The sequence below is a fragment of the Diceros bicornis genome, chromosome X, assembly GCF_020826845.1.
Source record: "Diceros bicornis minor isolate mBicDic1 chromosome X, mDicBic1.mat.cur, whole genome shotgun sequence".
NCBI classification, from domain to species: domain Eukaryota; kingdom Metazoa; phylum Chordata; class Mammalia; order Perissodactyla; family Rhinocerotidae; genus Diceros; species Diceros bicornis.
This window is the reverse complement of record NC_080781.1, coordinates 60037807-60061974: the sequence shown is the minus strand read 5'-3', so window position 1 is coordinate 60061974 and position 24168 is coordinate 60037807. Positions and strand designations below refer to the sequence as shown.

Genomic DNA, 24168 nt, shown 5'->3' with positions numbered 1-24168 from the left:
TTATAAAATTATCAAAGTTTTTAAAAAATGTTAATGTCAATGTTGGTGAGAGCATGAATGTATGCTATAGATGAAAGTATAAATTGATATAACCCTTTTGGCCAGCAACTTAGTAATAAGTCTTAAAATGTTCATACTTTTGACCCATTAGTTCCTCTTTTATAATTCTATATAAAACAATTTTTACAGGCTTTTTATACAAATATGAAATATAATGGGGTCATTAAAATGTTCACAAGAGATTTTCAAGATAGAAAAATGCTTACAATAGAATGTCCAAAGATAAAAAGGATGCAAAATGATATATGATATATGATCATAATTCTGACAAAAATATGCATAAAAACAAGACTACAATAAATACTAGGTACTAGAATGTATCACTTTTTTGAGCGAGGGTATTACAGGTGAATCATTTTTTTTTGTATTTTTCTTCATTTTCCACTTTGAACATATTTTTGATTTTTTTAAATTAAAATGTAAAAATAAATTATTAATCTTTAAATGGGAATAAAATTTATAGAGTTTCTTTTTTTTTAAGAAGCAAATCAATTTTTTGCCTAGGTACACTGTGTGTGTGGGGAGATTTTTATGGACTGATATATCTTTCAGGCATTATTTCTACTCTGAAGATCTTGCTGTGGCAGGCACATAGTTGTGGGCCTGGAGAATATGAGACAGGACTAGGAAGTGGATGGAAACTATTTCCTGAAAGTCCTTGTGGGTTTTGTTAAGAAATTTTACTTTGAAAGTGAGAAAAGCATTGGGCTTTTAGGTGAAGATAATTTCTTCAGGTTTAGACAATTGAGTTTCATGTGTGTGTGGGATATTCAGATAGAAATGTCTGGAAACATTTGGAAATACAAAATTAGAGCTCAGGAGGGATGCTACAGATTTTTTGAGGCATTGACTAAGCGTCCATCTTGTCAACAAGTATCTATTGAGCACTGATTACATGTCAGACACATAATTAGCACTAGGAATAGGGCAGAGAATAAAGACAGATACTAGCACAACTGTCAGGGAGCTTATGGTTAAATGGGAAAGTTGAAGTGATGGGAGTTTCCCAGGATAAGCATGTAAAGAGCAAAGAGCAGTGGCCTGAAAACTCAAACCTGGGGAACACTAAGAGTCGAGGAGAAGGAAGAAGAACATTTATTAAAGGAACCTGAAAATGACCAAGTAAGAGGAAAAGTATAAGTGCATAAGATATCTTAAGTCAAAAGGAAGAGAATTTTAAGAAATACATATGGTCATCAATGTGAAAATTTTACATCTTGTGTATTAGTTTGCTTAGACTGCTGTAACAAAATACCACACACTGGGTGTCTTAAACAACAGAAATTTATTTCTCAAAGTTCTGGAGGCTGGGAAGTCCAAAATCAGGGTATCAGTATGGTCAATTTCTGGGGAGGGCTTTCTTCCTGGCTTGAAGATGGCTGCCTTCTCACTGTGTCCTCGAATGCTGGAGAAAGAGAGAGAAATCTCTCTCCTTCTTCTTATAAGGCCACCAGTCCTGTCAGATTAGGGCCCCAACCTTATTACCTCACTTAACCTTAATTACCTCCTTAAGATCTTATCTCCAAATACAGTCATACTGAGGGCTTAGAGATCCAACATATGAATGCTGGAGGGATACACTTCAGTCCATAAAACATGGTATGTAATATTATGACTAAATAATGATTGCAAAGGCCATTTAAGAGTTTTCTGGGTAGAAATATGATGGAAATGGGAAGTATACACAGGGAGAAATATGTGTTGTTTTCCATCAGCATCTTTCTCCCAAGTCTATATGTATGCTTGAATTGAATGACAAAGTTTCCCAAAGTGAAGTAGATGAAAGCCAGATACAGGAAAATGGATTATCCTGGAATGAAAGGAGGAACCCCCTACACTTCCTTAATGGTTGGAACAAATCATAAAAAGATGGACAGGAATATACATAGCTTGGAAATGATGATGTCTGAAGAAGTGCAGGGCATGGATAGTCAGAGGTAAGTAAATTTTAGGCCTTAATATAAAGGTAATCTCAATCAAATGGGTAGATAACCGACAACTAACACACAATGTCAAAAGTGTTATAATGGAGACATACAAATGTGAGGCAGCACAGAGGAAGGAGAAACTAACTCTGTCTCTGAGTCTGAGGTTTCAGTACTTTCAAAGATATGGTTATATTTAACCTGGCCCTACACAGACGAGTCAGATTTTGTAGTATGAAAAAGTTTCAGGTAGCTGTATCAGCTTCAGCAAAGATATGGAGATATGAAAAACTGCACATCATATTCAATGCAGCAGGAATATAGGGAAGATTGGGGTTGGGGAGAGGACAGATGTAATGTGAAGTAATAAAGCAGGATAACATAGCTTAGTTGTCACAGCAATTGGGAGAAGTCTACAATGGCATGATTAATGTGTAGACTTTCCACGTGTAAACATTTAAAAAGATATAACAAAACAAATGTCAAAGTTTAGGAAAATATTTTTTATAGAATTAAAATGCAAATGTTGTTTTCTGTCTTTATTTTTAAATTACCACCATTCAAGTGGGAGTGAAGTGATACCTCATTGTGGTTTTGATTTGTATTTCCCTAATGACTAAAGATGTTGGGCATCTTTTCAGATGCTTGTTGGACATTTGTATATCTTCTTTGGAGAAATTTTTATTCAAGTCCTTTGCCCATATTTAATCAGTTTGTTTTGTTTTTTTGTTGTTGAGTTGCAAGATTTCTTTGCCTAAAATTGATATCAAGTATTGATTTGCAAATTATTTTCTCCTATTCTGTAGATTGTCATTTTACTTCCTTAATGTCCTTTGATACACAAAAGTTTTCAATTTTGATGAAGTCCAACTTATCAATTTTTTCTTATATTGCTCATGCTTTTGGTGTCATATCTAAAAACTCTGTAGCCAAATATGAGGTCATAAAGATTTTTCCTTTGTTGTCTTCTTACAGTTTTATGGTTTTCTGTCTTATTTTTAGATCATTGATCCATTTGAGTTAATTTTGCATATGATGTGAGGTAGGGGCCCTACTTAATTCCTTTGTATGTATATGTCCATCAGGATATGTTAAGAAGACAATTCTTTTCCTATTGAATGGTCCTGATACCCTTGTGGAAAATCAATTGACCATAGATATGTGGGTTTATTTCAAGACTCTCAATTCAATTCTGTGATATACATGTCTATCTCTATGTTATTACAACACTCTTTTGATTACTGGAGCTTTGCAGTAAGTATTGAAATTGGGACATGTGAGTTCTCCAACTTTGTCCTTCTGGTTCATATTGTTTTGGGTATTTGTGGACTCTTGAAATTCCATACAAATTTGAGGATCAGCTTTTCCATTTCTGCAAAAAGCCCTTGGGATTTGATAGTGATTGCATTGACTCTGTAGATCACTTTGTCTAGTATTGCCATATGCAAAGTACTGAATATGTGTGTCCCCCAAAATTAATATATTGAAACCCTAATTCCAATGTGATTGTATTTGGAGGTGGAACATTTGTGAGGTGATTAGGTCATGAGGGTGGAACCCTCAGGAATGGGATTAATGTCCTTAAAAGAAGAGGTTAGAGAGTTAGCCAGCTCTCTTTCTGCCATGTGAGGATACAGCAAAAAGTTGTCAATCTGCAGCCCAGAAGAGGGTTCTTACCAGAACCCAACCATGTTGACATCCTGATCTCAGAAATCCAGCTTCTAGAATAGTGATAAGTAAATTTCTGTTGTTTATAAGCCATCCAGTCTATGGTACTTTGTTATAGCATCCCAAATGTACTAAGCCAGGAATTAGTATTAGTAGTTTGGTGCTGCTGTAACAAATTTTTAGAAATCTAGAAGTGGCTTTGGAATTGGATAGTGAGTAGAGGTTATAAGAGTTCTGAAGCGCATGCTAGAAAAAGCCATGATTGTCATCAAGGGAATTTTAAAGGTGATTCTGGTGATATCTCAGAAAGGAATGAAAAGAGTTGTAGAGAAAGCTTCTGACTTCTTAGAGGATACAAAAATAATCATGTACAGAATGTTGTTTGAAATATGAATTATAAAGGCCACTCTGATGATGTCTCATATAGAAATGAGCAATGTATTATTGGACAATGGAGAAAAGGTGATCTTTGTTTTCAAGTGGCAAATAACTTGCCTGAATTTTGTTTATATTCTAGGGTTTTGTGGAAGGTATAACTTGTGACTGATGAAACTGGATATTTAGCTAAGAAGATTTCTCAGCAAAGTATTGAAGGATTGGTTTGGTTCCTCCTGACTGTTTATAGTAAAATGAGAAAAGAGAGCAATGACTTGAAAACACAATTATTAAGAAGAAAGGAACTAGAACATAAAGATTTAGGAAATTCTCAGTCTATCCATACTGCAAAAAATGAGAAAACATTTGCAGAAGAGAACTCTAAGGTTTGGCCAAGTAACAGTTTAATAAGGAGATTAGTATGAGTGTAATCCACAGACTTAATCAGCTACCCAGTGGAAAAACTGTCAGCTTGAACTGAAGGGGAAGGAAATATAAAGGAATGAAGGAAGGTTGTCAGACGTCTTGGATTTTATACAATGGGACCACATAATTATTTGAGTGTGACCGTGCTCTATTCTTCATGACAGGGGAATAATGACCCTGAAGGAGACTCAGAGATCATCAGGGCTGCCCCCTGGGTTTCAAAACATGGCAGCAAGGGCATTGCCTGGGATTCAACCACCCAGAGAACCTTTGCCCAAAGCTGTGGGGGCTTGACCCTGGCCTAGCAGAGCTCTCTGGATAGGATCGCTGCCTGGCAAAGCTCTGGGAACAAGACTGCCACTCCAGTGGGTCTATAAGGTGGAACCTCAGCCCCAGTGTGTCCAGAAGGTGAGGCAATTGACCCAGTGGATCTGGAAGGCAGGAACACTGCCCCAGTGGGCCTGGAGGACAGAACGTAAAGCCAAAGGATTTTTCTTGATCCTTAAGGTCTCGTGAAGTTTGCCTTGCTAGGTTTCAGACTTACTTATCACCCATCATTCCTTTCTCCTTTCCTATTTCTCCCTTTTGCCATAGGAATGTCTATCCTATGTCCGTCCCACCATTATATTTTGGAGGAACATAACTTGTTTTATTTCATTGGTTCAGACCTAGAAAGGAATTTTGCCTCAGGACAAATCATACCTCAAGCCACACCCATTTATTTATTTATTTATTTTTTAATTGAAGTATAGTTGACATACAATCCAATATTACTTTCAGGTGTACAACATAGTGATCCAGCGTCTATAAACGTTACAAAACAATCACAAGTCCAGTAACCATCTGTCATCATACAAAGTTATTATAATATTATTGACTCTATATCCTATGATGTACATCTCCATCACTTATTTATTTTATAACTGGAATCTTGTACCTCTTATTCCTGTTGAACTATTTCACCCATGCCCTCACCCCCTTCCCCTCTGGTGACCACCAGTTTGTTCTTTGTACATATGAGCTTGTTCCTCTTTTGTTTTGCTTGTTCGTTTTTTTTTTTTTTTTTAGATTCTGCTTATAAGTGAATACAGTATTTGTCTTTGTCTGACTTATTTCACTTAGGATAATACCCTCTAGGTCCATCCATGCTGTCACAAGTAGCAAGATTTCATTTGTTTTTATGGCTGATTAATATTCCATTGTGTGTATATATATACACCACATATTCTTTATTCATTCATCTATCAATGGACACTTTGATTGCTTCTGTATCTTGACTACCCATATATTTAAATGAGACTTTGGACTTTAGACTTTAGAGTTGATGTTGAAAGGAGTTAAGACTTTTGGGGCTGTTGGGATGAAATTAATATATTTTGTATGTGAGAAGGACACAAACTTTGAGGGCCCAGAGGTGTAATGCAATGGACTGAATGTTTGTGTCCCCTCAAAATTCATATCTTGAAATCTTAATTCCAGTGTGATGGTATTTGGTGGTTGAGCCTTTGGGAGGTAATTAGGGTATGAGGGTAGAGTCTTCATGAATACGATTAGCGCCCACATAAGAAGAAGCCAAATCTTACATTCAAGTCTTCAATCCATTTTGAGTTAATTTTTGTGTATGGTGTAAGACAAAGGTTTATTTTCATTCTTTTACATGTGGCTGTCTAGTTTTCCCAACACCATTTATTGAAGCGACTTTCCTTTCTCCATTGTATGTCCTTGGCTCCTTTGTCAAAGATTAACTGTACATAGGTGTGTGGTTTTATTTCTGGGCTTTCAATTCTGTACCATTGATCCCTGTGTCTGTTTTTGTACCAGCACCACGGTGTTTTGATTACTAGAGCTTGGTAGTATATTTTGAAGACAGGGAGTATGACACCTCAGGCTTTGTTCTTTTTTCTCAGGATTCCTTTGGCTATTCAGGGTCTTTTGTTGTTCTATGTAAATTTTAGGATTCCTTGTTCAAGGTCTGTCAAGAATGTCATTGAGATTCTGATTGGAATTGCATTGCATCTGTAGATGGCTTTAGGTTGCTTAACATTGCTTAACTGTATTTATTTCTCCAATCTGTGAGCACAGAACATCTTTCCATTTCTTGATGTCTTCTTCAATTTCATTCAATAATGTCTTATACTTTTTGATGTATTGGTCCTTCACCTCCTTGGTTAAATTTATTCCTAAGTATTTTATTCTCTTTGTTGTAATTGTAAATGGGATTGTATCCTTTTTTTTTAAATTATTTGTTGAGTCATGATAGTTCATAACATTGTGAAAATTCAGTTGTACATTATTATTTATCAGTCACCACATACATGTGCCCCTTTACCCCTTATGTCCACTCCCTAACCCCTTTCCACTCTGGTAACCACTAATCTGTTCTCTTGGTCCATATGTTTGCCTATCTTCCACATATGAATGAAATCATGTGGTATTTGTCTTTCTCTGGCTAATTTTGCTTAACATAATACCCTCAAAGTCCGTTCATGTTGTTGCGAATGGGAGTATTTTCTCTTTTTTATGGCTGAGTAGTATTCCATTCTTTATCCATTCATCACTCAATGGGCACCTGGGTTTCTCCCATGTCTTGGCTATTGCGAAAAATGCTTCAATGAACATAGGGGTACATAAGTCTCTTTGAATTGTTGATTTCAAGTTATTTGGATAAATACCCAGTAGTGGGATAGCTGGGTCTATGATATTTGTATTTTTAACTTTTTCAGAAATCTCCATACTATTTTCCATAGTGGCTGCACCAGTTTGCGTTTCCACCAGCAGTGTATGAGGGATCCATTTTTTCCACATCCTCTCCAACACTTGTTGTTTCATGTCTTGTTAATTATAGACATTCTGATAGGAGTGAGGTGATATCTCATTGTAGTTTTGATTTGCATTTCCCTGATAGTTAATGATATTGAACATCTTTTCATGTACCTGTTGGCCATCTGTATTTCTTCTTTGGAGAAATGTCTGTTCAGGTCTTTTGCCCATTTTTAAATTGAGTTGCTAGTTTTTTGTTGTTGAGATGTATGAGTTCTTCATATGATTTGGATATTAACCTCTTATCATATATGTGGTTTGCAAATATCTTCTTCCAGTTCTTAGGTTGTCTTTTCATTTTGTTGATGGTTTCCTTTGCTGTGCAGAAGCTTTTCAGTTTGATGTAGTCCAATTTGTTTATTTTTTCCTGTTGTATCCCTTGCCTGGTCAGACATGGTACTTGAAAATCTGTTGCTAAGACCAATGTCAAACAGCGTACTGCCTATGTTTTCTTCTAGAAGTTTCATGGTTTCAGGTCTCACATTCAAGTCTTTAATCCATTTTGAGTTGATTTTGTGGTATGGTGTAAGATAATGGTCTACTTCCTTTCTTTTACATGTGGCTATGCAATTTTCCCAACACCATTTGTTGAAGAAACTTTCCATTCTCCATTGTATGTCCTGGCTCCTTTGTTGAAAATTAGCTGAACATAGACGTGTGGGTTTATTTCTGGGCTTTCAATTATATTCCATTGATCTGTGTGTCTGTTTTTGTGCCACTACCATGCTGTTTTAGTTACTATAGCTTTGTAGTATATTTTGAAATCAGGGAGTGTGGCACCTCCAGCTGTGTTCTTTTTTCTCACGATTCCTTTGACTATTTGGGATCTTTTGTTGTATATAAATTTTTGGTTTCTTTGTGCCATTTCTTTGAAAAATGTTCTTAGAACTTTGACAGGGACTGTATTGAATCTATACAATGTTTTAGGAAGTATGGACATTTTAACCATGTTAATTCTTCCAATCCACAATCATGGAAGAGCTTACCATTTCTTTGTTTCTTCTATTTCTTTCAACAAGGTTTTATAGTTTTCAGTGTACAGGTCTTTCATCTCTTTGGTTAAGTTTATTCCTAGGTATTCCATTCTTTTTGTTGCCATCGTAAATGGGATTGTATTCTTAATTTCTCTTTCTGCTAATTCGTTGATAGTGTATAGAAATGCAAATGATTTTTGTATATTGATTTTGTATCCTGAAACTTTACCATATTTGTTAATTACTTCTAAAAGTTTTTTGGTGCATTCTTTAGTTTTCTATGTATAAAATCATGTCATCTGCAAATAGTGACAGTTTCACTTCTTTCTTTCCAATTTGGGTCCCATGTATTTCTTTTTCTTGCCTGATTGCTCTGGCTATGACTTCCAATACTATGTTAAATAGGACTGGTGAAAGTGAGCATCCTTGTCTGGTTCCAGTTCTTAGAGGGATAGCTTTCAGTTTTTCCACCATTGAGGATGATATTAGCTGTGGCTTTGTTATATATGGCCTTTATTATGTTGAGGTACTTTCCTTCTATACCCATTTTATTCAGACTTTTTATCATAAATGGATGCTGTATATTGTCAAATGCTTTCTCTGCATCTATTGAGATGATCATGTGATTTTTTTATTCTTCATTTTATCAATGTGGTGTATCATGTCAATTGATTTGTGTATGTTGAACCATCCTTGCCTAATTGGAACAAATCCCACTTGATCATTCTGTATAATCTTTTTAATGTATTGCTGTATGCAATTTGCTGGTATCCTGTTGAGGATTTTTGCATCGAGGTTCATCAGTGATATTGGCCTGTAATTTTCTTCTTTTATGTTGTCCTTATCTGGTTTTGGTATCAGGGTAATGTCGGTTTTGTAGAATGACTTAGGGTTCTTCCATCCCTTCACTTTCAATTTGTGAGTGTCTTTAGGTTTGAATTGTGTCTCTTGTATGCAGCATATATATGGGTCTTGTTTTTTTATGCAATCAGCCACCCTATGTCTTTTAATTGGAGCATTTAGTCCATTGACATTTAAAGTAGCTGTTGATAAGTATATACTTACTGCCATTTTTTAACTTTTTTTCTCGATGTTTTAGTAATGCTTCTTTGTTCCTTTCTTCTTCTCTTGCTCTCTTCCCATGTGGTTTGATTGCCTTCTTTAGTATTATGTTTGTGTTCCTTTCCCTTAGTTTTGTGTGTATTTATTATGGGTTTCTGGTTTGTGATTACCATGGGGTCCATATACAGTAACTTATGTATGTAGGAATCTATATTAAGTTGATCGTCTCTTTAGTTTGACCTCTGTCTGAGAGCTCTACTCTTTAACTCCCCTCCTCCCACATTTTATGTTTTTGATATCATATCTAACCTCTTTTTTGTGCATTTGTATCCATTACCCTCTTATCATGGAAATAGATAATTTTTCCTATTTGTGGTCTTCTCATTTCCCCTTAAATAAGTCCCTTTAGCATTTCTTGTAGTACTGGTTTCTTGGTGACAAACTCCTTTAATTTTTGCTTGTCTGGGAAACTTTTGATCTCTCATTCCATTTTGAATGATAACCTTACTGGCTATAGCCTTGGCTGTAGGTTTTCTCCTTTTAGCACTTTAAATATATTGTGCCACTCCCTTCTAGCCTGTAAGATTTCTGCTGAGAAGTCAGCTGATAGCAATATGGGGTTTCCTTTGTATGTAACTTGTCTTTCTCTTTCTTCTTTTAGGATTCTCTCTTTAATTCTGGACATTTTAATTATGATGTGTCTTGGTGTGGGCCTCTTTGGGTTTATCTTGTTTGGTGCTCTCTGTGCTTCCTGTACCTGGATGTCTGTTTCCTTCCTTAGGTTAGGGAAGGTTTTAGGTATTATTTCTTAAAATAGATTCTCTTCCCCTTTGTCTCTCTGTTCTCCTCCTGGTACACCTATAACACGGATGTTAGTGTGTTTGACTCCCAGAGGTCCCTTAGACTGTCCTCACTCTTTTTAATTCTTTTTTCTTTTACCTGTTCAGCTTGGGTGATTTCTTGTAGTCTTTCGTCCAGCTCACAGATCTGTTCTTCTGTACCCTCTACTCTGTTTTTTAGTCCCTCTAGTGAATTTTTAATTTCCAGTATTGTATTCTTCATTTCTGATTGGTTCTTTTTTATATCTTTCATTTCTTTGTTGACACTCTCACTCAGTTCATCCCTTCTTCTGCCCAGATCAGTGAGCATCCTTAACACTCTTTGTTTGAACTCTCTCATGGGTAAGTTTCTCATTTCTGTTTCTCTTAGTTCCTTTTCTGGGGTTTTGTCCTGTTTCCTTACTTGGAATGTATTCCTTTGCCTCCTCATTTTGCCTTTTTTCCTGTGCTTGTGTCTATGTATTAGGTAGATCAGCTACCTCTCCTGCTCTTAGTGAGGTGACATTATATAAGTGATGACTTATGAGGCCCAGCAGTGTGCTTTCCTCCATTCCAAACGTTCTAGGAGTAACCCCTGTGTGGGCTATGTGTGTCCTTCTTTGGTGGCGTGGTTGATCTCCCTTAGGAGCCCAAGGAGGCTGAGCTATGCCCCTGGCCAGCTATTGTAACGCTCAGCTGCTTTTATTCATTGTGGGCCCTTCACTCTCTTTATCAGGTGTGGGGAGTCCCAGCACAGTTGGCTGAAGTTCTAATAGCACATTAACAGTGCAGTATTTCTTTTAAGTGTGTAGGCCCCCAGCGTGTCAGGATTTTAAGCTTGGGGGCTTACAGCTGCTAAAAGCCTCCAGCCTTTAGGTCACCTGTCAGCTCTCTGAGGATTGCAGCTGGGTGGGGCTGGCCTCAGGCACAGGAGCACCCAATTGTTCGAGGCTTTGGAAGATGGGGAAAACCCCCTATGTGGGTCTTTGAGAAGCACAAGTCCTCTGCAGCTGACAAGCCCCACCACCCTGAGCTCCACACACAGTCCACACAGTCCTGCCCTGTGTGCCTCCCTTGACCTCCTGAAGTGGACCCCGTATCTCCAAGGTGGGAGCCCCACACACTCCACCACCGCCCCACACTCTCCACCCGTTCCTTGTGCACGCCTTGCCCCAGAGAGGTGTACCCACTCACCAGGCTGTAAAGAATCAAGGCAGCTCACTTAGCAGTCCACAAGTTTCCGGAGGCCTTGTTGTTGGGTGGGGCCAGACCCTAGGGTGGGTTGGCTGCCCTGGCTGAGCTGGATTAAATCGGTGCTCTAGTGGGTGAGTCAGACCCTGGGCTAGCAGGCCCCAGGGAGAACTCCAATGGGAGTTGAGTCAGATTTTTCTCAGAGAAATTCTTCCTTTCTTTTTAGTCTTAGTTCTCACTCCTCCATCATCTGCAGAATTTCTATACTTCTGTCCCCTAACTTGCTAATTCTGTCCTCCATAATATCAGTGCTGTTTTTTAAGGACTCCACATTTCTCTTTATCTCATTAATTGTGTTTTCCATCTCCAATATTTCTGATTTTTTTATAGTTTCAATCTCTTTGGGGAAGAATTCCCCCTGTTCATTAATTTTATTCCTGAGATCATTAAACTGTCTTTCTGAGTTTTCTTGTAATTCATTGAGTTTATTTATGATAACTATTTTGAATTCTCTTTCATTTAGATTGTAAATTTCTGTGAGTTTGGGATTGATTTCTGGGTACTTGTCATTTTTCTTCTGTTCAAGAGTGCTAATATACTTCATAGTATTTCATGGGGTGGATTTTTGCCATCATGTAGTGGTCGTATCTGATCACAGATTCCTCCTACCACCACTGTGTGTGGGGCAGGAGCTGTATTTTCTGAGCCCTCTGAGACCCCTGGCAGATGTGCCAGTCCATTGGAAGCTGTGCCGGCAGGGACTGTCTGCATTTGCCTGCTGGCTGATGCTGCTTTACACACATATGCACAGGCGTTTTGGCAGGGATCCCCTGCTCACGCTGTTGGGCCAAGCTGCTGCACCAGGCAGGAGGGAGGGGCACTTTATTTCTTGTGTGCGATCCCACATGCCCTGGCTATGCACTCACTGTGTGTTCTGCTTGGTGCAGGCGTCCCCATGATTGCTTAGCCACCTTGGTGTGGAGCATTCCCATAGGCCAAGAGGCAACTCTGATAGTGCAAGCATTCCTATGGAGGGCTGCCTTATCCCCCTTCCTTTCTCAGGGTTGTGTGTCAGCCACCACATGAGGTCATGCCTCTAGGTCACTGCCACATGGGAGGGACTTGTAATCCCCTTACCTCCTTCCACTGTCTCCTGGGGGGGGGGGTCCAGCAACCCCACATTCAAAGGTATGGCTGTGTGGATCTCTCAGACATCTATTGTGTTGCATGAATGTCTTCTGTTGGCTTATGAATGTCCTTTTCATTGTATTTTAGTGTGGAGGGGATAAGGGAAGAGCTCACTCCGCTATGATGCTGATGTCACTTCCTTGGCATTGTGTTCTTGACTTCTCTTTCTGTTAGTATGTTATTAGTGTATGGAAATGCAACTGATTTTTGTATGTTTTGTACCTTACAACTTTGCTTTAGTTGTTCATTATTTCTAATAGTTTCCTGGTGGATTCTTTAGTGTTTTCAATATATAGAATCAGGTCATCTGCAAACAATGAGAATTCTATTTATTCCTTTCCAATTTAGACCTGAAACCATAAAACTCCTAGAAGAAAATATAGGCAGTACAGTTTTTGACATCAGTCCTAGCAGCATCTATTCAAATACAATGTCTACTCAGGGAAAGGAAACAAAAGAAAAAATAAACAAATGGGACTACATCAGACTAAAAAGCTTTTGTACAGCAAAGAAAACATGAACAAAAGAAAAGATAACCCACGAACTGGGAGAAAATATTTGCAAATCATGTATCTGACAAGAGGTTAATTTCCAAAAAATATAAAGAACTCATACACCTCAACAACAAAAAAATGATCAACCTGATCAAAAAATGGGCAGAGCATATGAATAGACATTTTTCTAAAGTAGATATACAGATGGTAAACAGGCACATGAAAAGATGTTCAACATCACTAATTATTAGGGAAATGCAAATCAAAAAACTACAATGAGATATCATCTCATGCCTATCAGAATGGCTATAATTAACAAGACAAGAAATAACAAATGTTGGAAAGAATGTGGAGAAAAGGGAACCCTCATACACTTCTGGTGGGAATGCAAACAAGTGCAAGCACTATGGAGAAGAGTATGGAGATTTTTCAAAAAATTAAAAATAGAAATACGATATAGCCCAGCTATTTCACTACTGGGTATTTTTCCAAAGAATGTGAAATCAACACTTCAAAGAGATGTATGCATACTTATGTTCATTGTGGCATTATTCACAATAGCCAAGATGTGGAAGCAACCCAAGTGCCCATCAACTTATGAATGCATAAAGAAGATGTGGTATATATATACAATGGAATACTATTCAGCCATAAAAAAAGACAAAATCAGCCGTCTGCAACAACATGGGTGGACCTTGAGTGTAATGTGCTAAGTGAAATAGGCCAGACAGAGACAGACAAACATCTTATGATTTCACTCATATGTGGAAGATAAATAAACACATGGATAATGAGAACAGATTAGTGGTTACCATAGGGGAAAGGAGTATGGGCAGGGCAAAAGGGGTAAAGGGGCCCATATATATGGTGATGGATAAAAACTAGAGTATTGGTGGTGAACATGATGCAATCTATAGGGAAACTCATTTATAATAATGTACACTTGAAATTTACACAATGTTATAATAAGCCAATATGACCTCAATAAAATAATAATAAATAAAATAAAATAAAGAAGTCAGAGAGCTAGCTAGCTTTCTTTATGCCATATGAGGATACAACAAGAGGTCAGCAGTCTGCAACCTGGAAGTAGGCTTTCAGGAGAACCAATTCATGCTGGCACCCTGATCTTGTTATTCCAGTCTCCAGAACTGTGAGAAATAAATTTCTGTCGTTTATAAGCCACTGGGTCTATTGCACTTTTTTTCACAGCAGCCCATAATGACTGACATCATCTTAACAATATTGTCTTCCAATCCATGGCCTTAGGATATCATTCCATTTATTTAGATCTGCTTTAATTTCTTTCAGTGATGTTTTCTGTTTTTTAATGTGCAAGTCTTTTTTTCTTCTGGGTGATATTTATTTCTAACTTTTTTATTCTTTTGGATGTTATTATAAATGAAATTGTTTTCTTAATTTTTTTGGATTGTTCAGATGTTAATGTATAGAAGCACAACTGATTTTAGTGTGTTGATTTTGTAACCTGCAACTTTGCTTAATTTGTTTATTAGTTCTAATGGTTATCCTGTGGATTTCTTGGGATTTTCTGTATATAGGACCATGATACCTGCAAGTAGGGATAGTTTTACTATTTCCTTTCTAATTTGGATTCCTTTTATTTGTTTTTTTGCGTAATTGCTTTGGCTAAAGTTTCCAGTTCAATGTTGAATAGCAGTGATGAAAAAGTCATTTTTGTTACTGATCTAAGTGTGAATGCTTTCAGTCTTTTGCCATTGAGTATGAAGTTACCTGTGAGTTTTTCATAAATGCCTATTATCACGTTGAAGAAGTTTCCATATATTCTTTGTCTCCTGTAATGTTTTGGACTTAGAGTGTATTTTTTTTTATATTAGTATAGACATCTCTGTTTTGGTTACTATTTGCATGGAATATCTTTTTCCATCCTTCTACTTTCAACCTATTTGTGTTTTAGATCTAAAGCAAGTCTAAAGTGATTAGTAGTCAAGGATTAATACAAAGAACTCTTAAAAATTGATAAGAAATAAAACAAACAAGCTAATATGAACAGGTAGTTCACAAATCTAGAAATACAAACGGAAAATTAAAAAAAGGGTATCAAACTTAATAAATGATCAGAGAAATGCATGTTAAAATTAAATGCCATTTTTAATCCATTACATAACCTAAATTAAAAAAATAATATTAATTTCTTTTTAAGATGTAGGGAAATGACCACTTTCATATATTGATAGAGATATGAATTGTCAGAAAATGTTTAAGAAGAAAATAATCTTGCAATATTTACTAAAAGTAAAAGCACACTCATGTTTTGTCCCAAAATTCTTACTTTTGGATCTTTCCAACAAAATAAAAGTAGTAATGCATAACAATATAAATATCTAGGAACATGTATTTCAGCACATAGGTTTGAATAGAAAAAAATGGAAATAATTAGAAAGCCCATCAATATGAAAATATTAAGGTATAGCTATACTAGAAAACTGTATGCAGTTATTAAGAAGAATGAATTATATATATATACTTTACCTTGCTAAAATCCCCATGAGATATTATTAAATGAAAATTCAGATAAACTTTAAAAATAAAAAAACATAAACATGTGTTTATGTTTATGTATATATGTGACCATACAAAAATTATGGCTGGATGCACAACAAACTGTCAACACAAGTTACTTCATTCTAGTATGAACATTGTGGGTTAACAGTAGCTTAAAAAAAAGAAAAAATAATACATCTAAGTATTATCAGTGATTCCTTATGGTGAATTAGGAAAGATAGGAATGTCAAATTAAAAATGTTTTCTATATGTGTATCCATCATTTTATTAAAGAAAATGGCAAAAAAGAATTAGCATTTTTAAAAAGTATTACTCTTATGTTCATATCATGGGTGACTAGGTTATCCCAATGTTATTAATAACCTAAATAAAAACCAGAACAACACTGTCCAGTAGAAATATAATGTGAGAAACATATCTAATTTTAAATTTTCCAGTAGTTGCATTAAAAAAAGAAATTGTTTAAATTAATTATAATAAATTCATTTAACCCAATATATCCAAAATATATTTATTTCAACATAAGTCAATATTATTAATGAGGTATTTTACTTTTTTAACTGTCTTCAAAATCTAATGTATTAATATACATTTAGAACAGATATCAATTCAGAATAGCCACATGTCACACAATACCTATAGAAATTCCGACTGCCATTTTTACGGAAATGGAGAAGCTGATCCTAAAACTCATATAGAATTTCATGGGATCTAGAATAGCCAAAACAATCTTGCAAAGAACAAAGTTGGAAGACTCATACTTCCCAATATTAAAACTCATTACAAAGCTACAGTAATCAAGATAGTATGGTAATGGCATAAATATAGACATAGAGATCAATGGAACAGAATTGAGAGTCAAAATATAAACATCTCTGGTCAAGTGATATATTCTCAATTTCTTTAATGTGGTAAAATACACATAATATAAAATTTACCATCTTAATCATTTTTAAGTGTGCGATTCCATAGTATTAAGTGCATTCATAATATTGTGCAACCATCACCACAATTCATCTCCATAACTCTTTTTATCTTGTAAAACTGAAGTTCTATACCCACTAAAAAATAACTCCCCATTCCTTCCTTCCCCTAGCCACTGGCAACCACTGTTTTAATTACTGTCTCTATGATTTTGACTATTCCAAGTAACTTGTGTAAGTGGAATCATACAGTAGTTGTCTTTTTGTGCTTCACTAATTTCAGTTAGCATGTCCTCAAGGTTCATCTATGTTGCAGCATATGTCCAAATTTCCTTCCTTTTTAAGGCTGAATAATATTCTGTTGTATGTATACACCACATTTTACTTATCCATTTATCTGTTGATGGACACTTGGGTTTTATTCATATTTTAGTTATTGTGAATAATGCTGCTGTGAACATGGGTGTATAAATATCTCTTTGAGACCCTGCTTTCAACTCTTTTGAGTATGTACTCTGAATTGTGATTGCCAGATCATATGGTAATCATATTTTTAATTTTTTGGGGAACTGCCACACTGTTTTCTACAGCAGATGTACCGTTTTACATTTCCACCAACAGAGCATAAGGGTTCTAATTTCTCCACAAGCTCACCAACACGTGTTATTTTCTGCTTATTTGGTAGTAGCCATCCTAATGGGTGTGAAGTAGTATCTCATAATTTTAATTTGCATTGTCCTAATAGTTAATGATGTTGAGTATCTTCTCATGTGCTTATTAGCCATTTGTATATTTTCTTTGGAGAAATGTATATTCAAATCCTTTGCTCATGTTTGAATTGGGTTGTTTATTTTTTGTTGTTGTTGAGTTTTAAGAGTTCTCCATATATTCTAGACCTTAATCCCTTACCAGAAATATTGTTTGCAATTATTTTCTCCCATTTTGTGGGTTGCTTTTCTAATATGTTAATATTGTCTTATGGTGCACGTTTAAAAAAAATTTCATGAAGTTCAATTTGTCTAATTTTCCTTTTATTTCTTTTGGTGTCATATCCAAGAAATCATTGCCAAATCCAATGTCATGACAGTTTTGCCCTTTGTTTTCTCATAAGAGTTTTATAGTCTTAAGTCTTACATTTTAGTTTTTCATCCATTTTGAGTTAAATTTTATATACGGCACAAGGGAAGGGTTCAACTTCATTCTTTCACGTGTGTATATCCAATTTTCTCAGAGCCATTTGTTGCAAAGGCTGTCCTTTCTCCATTGAGTAGTCCTGACAACCTTGTCAAAAATCACTTGACCATCTATACAAAGGTTTATTAATGAGCTCTCGATTCTATTCCTTTGTTCTCTATTTCTGTATTTATACCAATACCACACTCTTTTGATTACTGTAGCTTTCTAGTACGTTTTGAAATCAGGAAATGTGAGTCTTCCACCTTTGCTCTTTTTCAAATTGTTTTAGCTATAAGAGTTTCCTTGAGACTTCATGAGTTTTAGGATGAATTTTTCTTTTGCTCAATAAATGTCATTGAGATTTTGATGAAGATTGCATTGAATCTACAGATTGCTTTAGGTAGTATTGACATCTTAACAATATTAAGTATTGATATTTTAAAAATAACAATGGGGGCCGGCCCGGTGGCGCAAGCGGTTAAGTGCGCGCGCTCCGCTGCGGCGGCCCGGGGTTCGCTGGTTCGGATCCCGGGCGCGCACCGACGCACTGCTTGGTGGGTCATGCTGTGGCGGCGTCCCATATAAAGTGGAGGAAGATAGGCACAGATGTTAGCCCAGGGCCGTCTTCCTCAGCAAAAAAAGAGGAGAATTGGCGGATGTTGGCTCAGGGCTGATCTCCTCACAAAAAAAAAAAAATAAATAAAAAATAACAATGAACATGGGATGTGTTTCCATTTATTTATGTCTTCTTTAATTTCTTTCAGCAATGTATTGTATTATTCATTGTCCAAGTCTTTCATTTCGTTGGTTAATTCCTAAGTATTTTATTATTTTTGATGCTATTGTAAATGGATTTGTTTTTATAATTTCCTTTTCGCATTGTTAGTGCATAGAAATGCAACTGATTTTTGTGAGTTGACTTTGTATCCTGCTACTTTGCTAAATTCATAAGTCAATTAATTTTTGACAAGAGTGTTCAAACCACTCAATGGGTAAAGAATAGTCTTTTCAGAAAATGGTGTCTAATAACCGGATATCCACATGTAAAAGAATGAATTTGAACCTCTTCCTCACAACATATACAAAAATTATCTCAATATGTATCAGATACCTAATGTAAGAACTGAAACTATAAAACTTGCAGATGGAAACATAAGTGTAAATCTGTGTGACCTCAGATTTCATAATGGTTTCTAGATGTGACACCAAAAGAGAAGCAAATGAAAAAATACATGAATTGGACTTCAGCAAAATTTTTAAAAAATTGTGTAGCAAAACACACTATCATGTTTGACATCAGTGAAAACAGTTGAGTAGGGAACTCCAAGGGCCATCCCTTCACATAAATAATGAAAGAAACTGGCAAAAAATGTTAGAATCAACTTTATCTGAACTGTGGAAAATAGTCAAAGGTTTACAGGAACAAAGTAAATGCTTAATCAAGAAAAAGATGATTGAAACCCAGTAGGAGAATTTATAATATTTTTTACTTATCATTGCCTCATCCTCTCCCCTCTCAATCCTTGGCAGCAGCGATAGCAATCCAAATTCCTATGTTGAGTTTCAGAAATGGATGTGGGGAAATTACCAACAACTTTAAAGAAATAAATCTCATTATAAGATAATTCTATGACCTAATTTGTTGATGTACAACCTAGTTGAAATGAACAAATTCCTAGAAACAATCAAAACTGATTCAAGAAGAAGTAGAATATCTGAAGAGACCTAAAACAATGAGATTGAGTTAGTAATTAAAACAGAAAAGCCCAGGACCAGATGGTTTCATGGGTGAATTCTACCAAACATTTAAAAAGAATTAACAACAACACATTTCAAACTACTCCAAAAAATAGAAAACAAAGGAACACTTTCTAACTCATTCTATAAGGCTGGTATTACCCTGATACCAAACCAGAGAAATATTCCACAGGAAAAGAAAAACATTACAGACCAATAACCCTTATCAATATAGATGCAAAAATCCTCAATAAAATACCAGAACACCAAATCCAACAGCACATTAAAGGTGTTATACAACATGATCAAATGGGATTTATCCAAGGAATACAGGGGTGGTTCAACATAAGGAAATAAATAAGTGTAATACACCACATTAACATAATTAAGGAAAAAACTAAATGATCATCACAATTAATATGAAAAAACCATTTGACAAATTCCAAAGTCTTTTAAGCATAAAAAAACAAACACACCCAGAGAACTAAGAATAGAAGGGAACATCTTCAACATGATAAAGAGCATTTAGGGAAAACCGCTAATATCATACTCAGAGTGAAAGACTGAAAAGCTCTCCTCCTAAAATCAAGAACAAGATAAGGATACTTGTTTTCAGCATTTCTATTTAACAATTTTCTGGAAGTTCTAGCCAGAGAAATTAGGCAAGAAAAAGAAATAAAATGCATCTAAATTAGAAACGAAGAAGGAAAACTGTCTGTTTGCAGGTAACATGATTCTATATATAGAAAATCCAAAAGAATCTACAAAAATGTTACTACAGCTAATGAACAAATTTAGCAAAGTTGCAGATTACATAATCAACATGCTAAGTTTTGTTTCAATACACTAGCAGTGAACAATCTGACAAAGAAATTAAGATAATAATTTTGTTTACAATAGCTTCCAAAAGAATATAATGAACCAAGGAGGTAAAAGAGTTTGTACACTGAAAACTACAAAACACTGCTGAAGAAATTAAAGAAGACCTAAATAAATGAAAACACATCCTATGTTCATGGATTGGAAGACATCCTCAAAGTTATTTAAGGATTTCAATGCAATCCCTATCAAATTTCAAAGGACCTTTTCTACAGAAATGGAAATGTTGGTCTTCAAATACATATGGAATTACAAGAGAGCATGAATAGACAAAACAATTTTGAAAAAGAAAAAAACAGTTGGAGGACTCATATTCCTGATTTCAAAACTTACTGCAAAGCTACAGTACTCAAAACCTAGGAAAAGATGCTTAACATCACTTTTCATTAGGGAAATGCAAATCAAAACCACGATTAGATACTATTTCACACCCAATAAAATGGATATAATAAAAAACAGGGAAAATCAAGTGTTAATAAGGATGTGGGATGGTGCATCTACTGTTGAAAACAGTTTGGTGGTGTTATGGATTGTATGTGTCCCTCAACAAAGATATGTTGCAGTCCTAACCTCCAGCACCTCAGAATCTGACATTATTTGGAAATAGGGTTGTTTCAGATGTAATTAGTTAAATTAGAATAAGGATATGCTGGAGTAGGGTGGGCCCCTAATCCAATCTGACTGGTGTCCTTATAAAAAGAACTCCATGTGAAAAGACAGAGACACAGGGAATAAGCCATGTGAACATAAAGCAGAGGTTGAAGTGATGCATCTACAAGCCAAGGAATGCCCAAGATTGCTAGCAAACCACCAGAAGCTGGGCGAGAGGCATGGAATAGACTTCCTCAGAGCCCTCAGAATGAACCAACCCTGCCAACACCTTCATTTGTAATTTCTAGATTCCAGAACTGTGAAACAATAAATTTTGATTGTTTAAGCCACCCAGTTTGTGGTACTTTGTTACAGCAGCCCTAGCAAACCAATACAGGTGGTTCTTCAACAAATTAAACATGGAATTAAAATATGACCTTGTAATTCTACTCTTAGTTATGTATACATAAGCACTGAAAACAAGTGTTCGAATAAAAACTTATACACAAATGTTCATAGAAGCAGCATAAACAAAAGGTGGAAACAACACAAATGTCCATCAACTGGTCAGTGGATAAAAAATTGTGGTATATCCATAAGATGAAATATTATTCAGCCATAAAAAGAATGCTACAAAGTGGACAAACCTTGAAAACACTATGCTAATTAAAGGAAGCCAGGCACAAATGACATGTATTATATGGTTCCCTTTATATGAAATAATCAGAATAGGTGAATATCCTGAGCCAGAAAGCAGATTAGTGGTTACCAGGGCTGAACGAATGGGGCAAAGTGGAGTGACTGATTAATGAGTAGGGGATTTCCTTTTGTAGTGATGACACTTTTCTGGAACTACATAGCAGTGACGGTTGCACAACACTGTGAATGTATTAAATGTCATTGACTTACTCACTTTAAAATGGTAATTTATTTTATGTATACTTTACCAAAATTAAAAAAAAAAAACTATCAAGAAAGTGAAAAGACAACCCACAGAATGGGAGACAATATTTGCAAATCATATATCTGATTAGGGTTTAGTATCCAGAATATATAAAAACCTGTTACAACTCAACAACAACAAAAAAGAATAAATAACCCAATTTTAAAAATAGGCAAAGCATTTCAATAGCCATTTCCCCAATGAAGATATGCAAATGGCCAACAATCACATGAAAAGGTTTTCAATGTCATTAGTAATTAAAGAAAAGCAAATCAAAACCACCATGAGATACCATTTCACATACACTAGGATGTACATCATTTTAAAAAAACAAGGGCTGGTAAGGAGGTGGAGAAATTGGAACCCTCATACATTGCTGGTAAGAATGTTAAATGGTGCAGCTGTTGCGGAAAACATTTTGGCAGTTACCCCAAAAGTTAAATGTACAGTTACCAGCAATACCAGCAATGACTCAGCAATTACAATTGTAGGTATATACTCAAGAGAAATAAAAACACATGTTTGCATAAAACTTGTGCATGGATGTTCATTGCAGCATTATTCAAGGAGAGCCCAAAAGGTGGAAACAGTTCAAATGTCCATCAACTGATGAGTAGATAAACAAAATATATATCCATACAATGGAATATTATTTAGCTATCAATACACTCTACAACATGGAAGAACTTTGAAAACTTTAGGGTAAGTGAAAAAATACAGATATAAAAGGCCATATATTGTCTGACTGCTAAATAGGAAAATCCACAGAAATAGAAAATAGATTTATGGTTGCCAGAGGCTGAGGGAAATGGGGAATAGGAGTGGCTGTTAATTGGTCCTGTGTTTCTTTTTGTGGTGATGAAAATGTTCTGGGATTAAATAGTGGTGATGACTGAAAACCTTGCAAATATACTAAAAACCACTGAATTGTACATTTTAACATGGTGAATTTTATGGTATGTGAATTATATATCAATAAAAGATAATTAAGGCCAGATGTTAAGGACATTGTTCTAGGAAAAGTCTCCAAATATATGGAGGTTTCAGGACCTAGGTAAAAGGGATGATGACTGACATAGGAGAGCAGTTTGAGATCAAGGAAATAGCAATAAGATACATGAGACAGGAGACCGGGGTCAATGCCTCATCCCACCAATAATACAATTCATGCCTTTAGGCTTCAATTTACTCATTTGAAAAATGAGGAGGATGGGCATATTACAACTAACACTTCCTTCTATACTAACATTCAATGAATTGTTGAAAATATTCGAGAATTTGGAACCTATCACAGGGGAACATTAAAACTGTCCCATGGGTAATCTATCTGTGAGGATATTATGATTTCCCAGGGGCCTTGAAAAAGACGTCTTATTATTGCAATGTGTGGCAAAAAGTTGTCAAAGAAAGTACCACTGAACCATGCTTAACTAATGGATCATGCAAACTTGGGAAAATTACTTTCCATTTCTGAATCATAGTCTCCTTTTTCTGTAAAGTGAATTTGTTAGACATGATAATTTGTAGGGTCACATCAGCTCTAACATTCTCTAAATTTTTCTTTGAAAACAATCACTTATTAATTAGTTCATTCACTAAACCAACAATTATTAGTGGCTATTCTGTACCAGGAACTGTGCTAAGAAACAAATAAACAAAATAATAATATGTGCTCTCTGTCCTCAAAGGTTTTCCAGTCTAATGATGAGGGAATCACAAAAATAAATAATTGTTATGCTTACTAATCACAGACATCTGTACAATTACAGTGAAGTAAAAGAAGGGAGTTGCCAGTTCTACTTGGAGAATTCAGAAAGTCTTTAATAGAAGAGCTGATTCTTGAGATGCCTTATGAAAGATGGGTAGCTGTTCTCCATGAAGGCAGGGGGATAATATAAAGGTATCCAGGCAGACAGAAGTAGTCTGAGCAAAGTTGCACAGGCATGAAGCAGACGGCACAGCACTGTAAATAATTTGACATGAGAGGGCCATCAGATGGTCAGGAGGGGGCAGGCTATGAGAAAAAGATTCACAAAGGGGCCAGATGAGAGAGGGCCTTGTATTCCATGCACACACATTCAAAATTTATTTTGTTAGGTCATGGGAAGAGGGATTAATAAAGAGTTTGAGCAGGATATTAACGTGGTCAGATCTGTATTTTATAGTGATGAGTCTGATGGCAGAGTGGGGATAGGGAAGACTAGAATCAAGTTGGTTTAGGAGACTACTGAAATTTTCCAGGTGAGATGATGGGATCATCAGGGTCCAATAGAACCCTCTGCAATGATGAACATGTTTTATATGTTTTCTACTACAGTAGGCTCTAGCAACATATGTAGTTTTTTAGTACGTGGAATATGGCTACTGTGATTGA

The 24168-nt window shown here is 35.7% G+C and overlaps 1 protein-coding gene across 3 annotated transcripts in view; it reads right to left on the bottom strand.

Annotated features, from left to right (window-relative positions):
- Positions 1–24168, bottom strand: part of LOC131401076 (uncharacterized) — a 166354-nt gene that overhangs the window by 118401 nt on the left and 23785 nt on the right. The window contains exon 7 of one of the 3 annotated variants that reach the window (XR_009217539.1): positions 19857–23808. The exons of the other annotated variants lie outside the window; for them this stretch is intronic. The gene's annotated coding sequence lies outside the window, so the exon portion shown is untranslated. Of the gene's footprint in view, positions 1–19856; positions 23809–24168 lie in introns of those variants that run through there. 3 annotated transcript variants of the gene reach the window in all.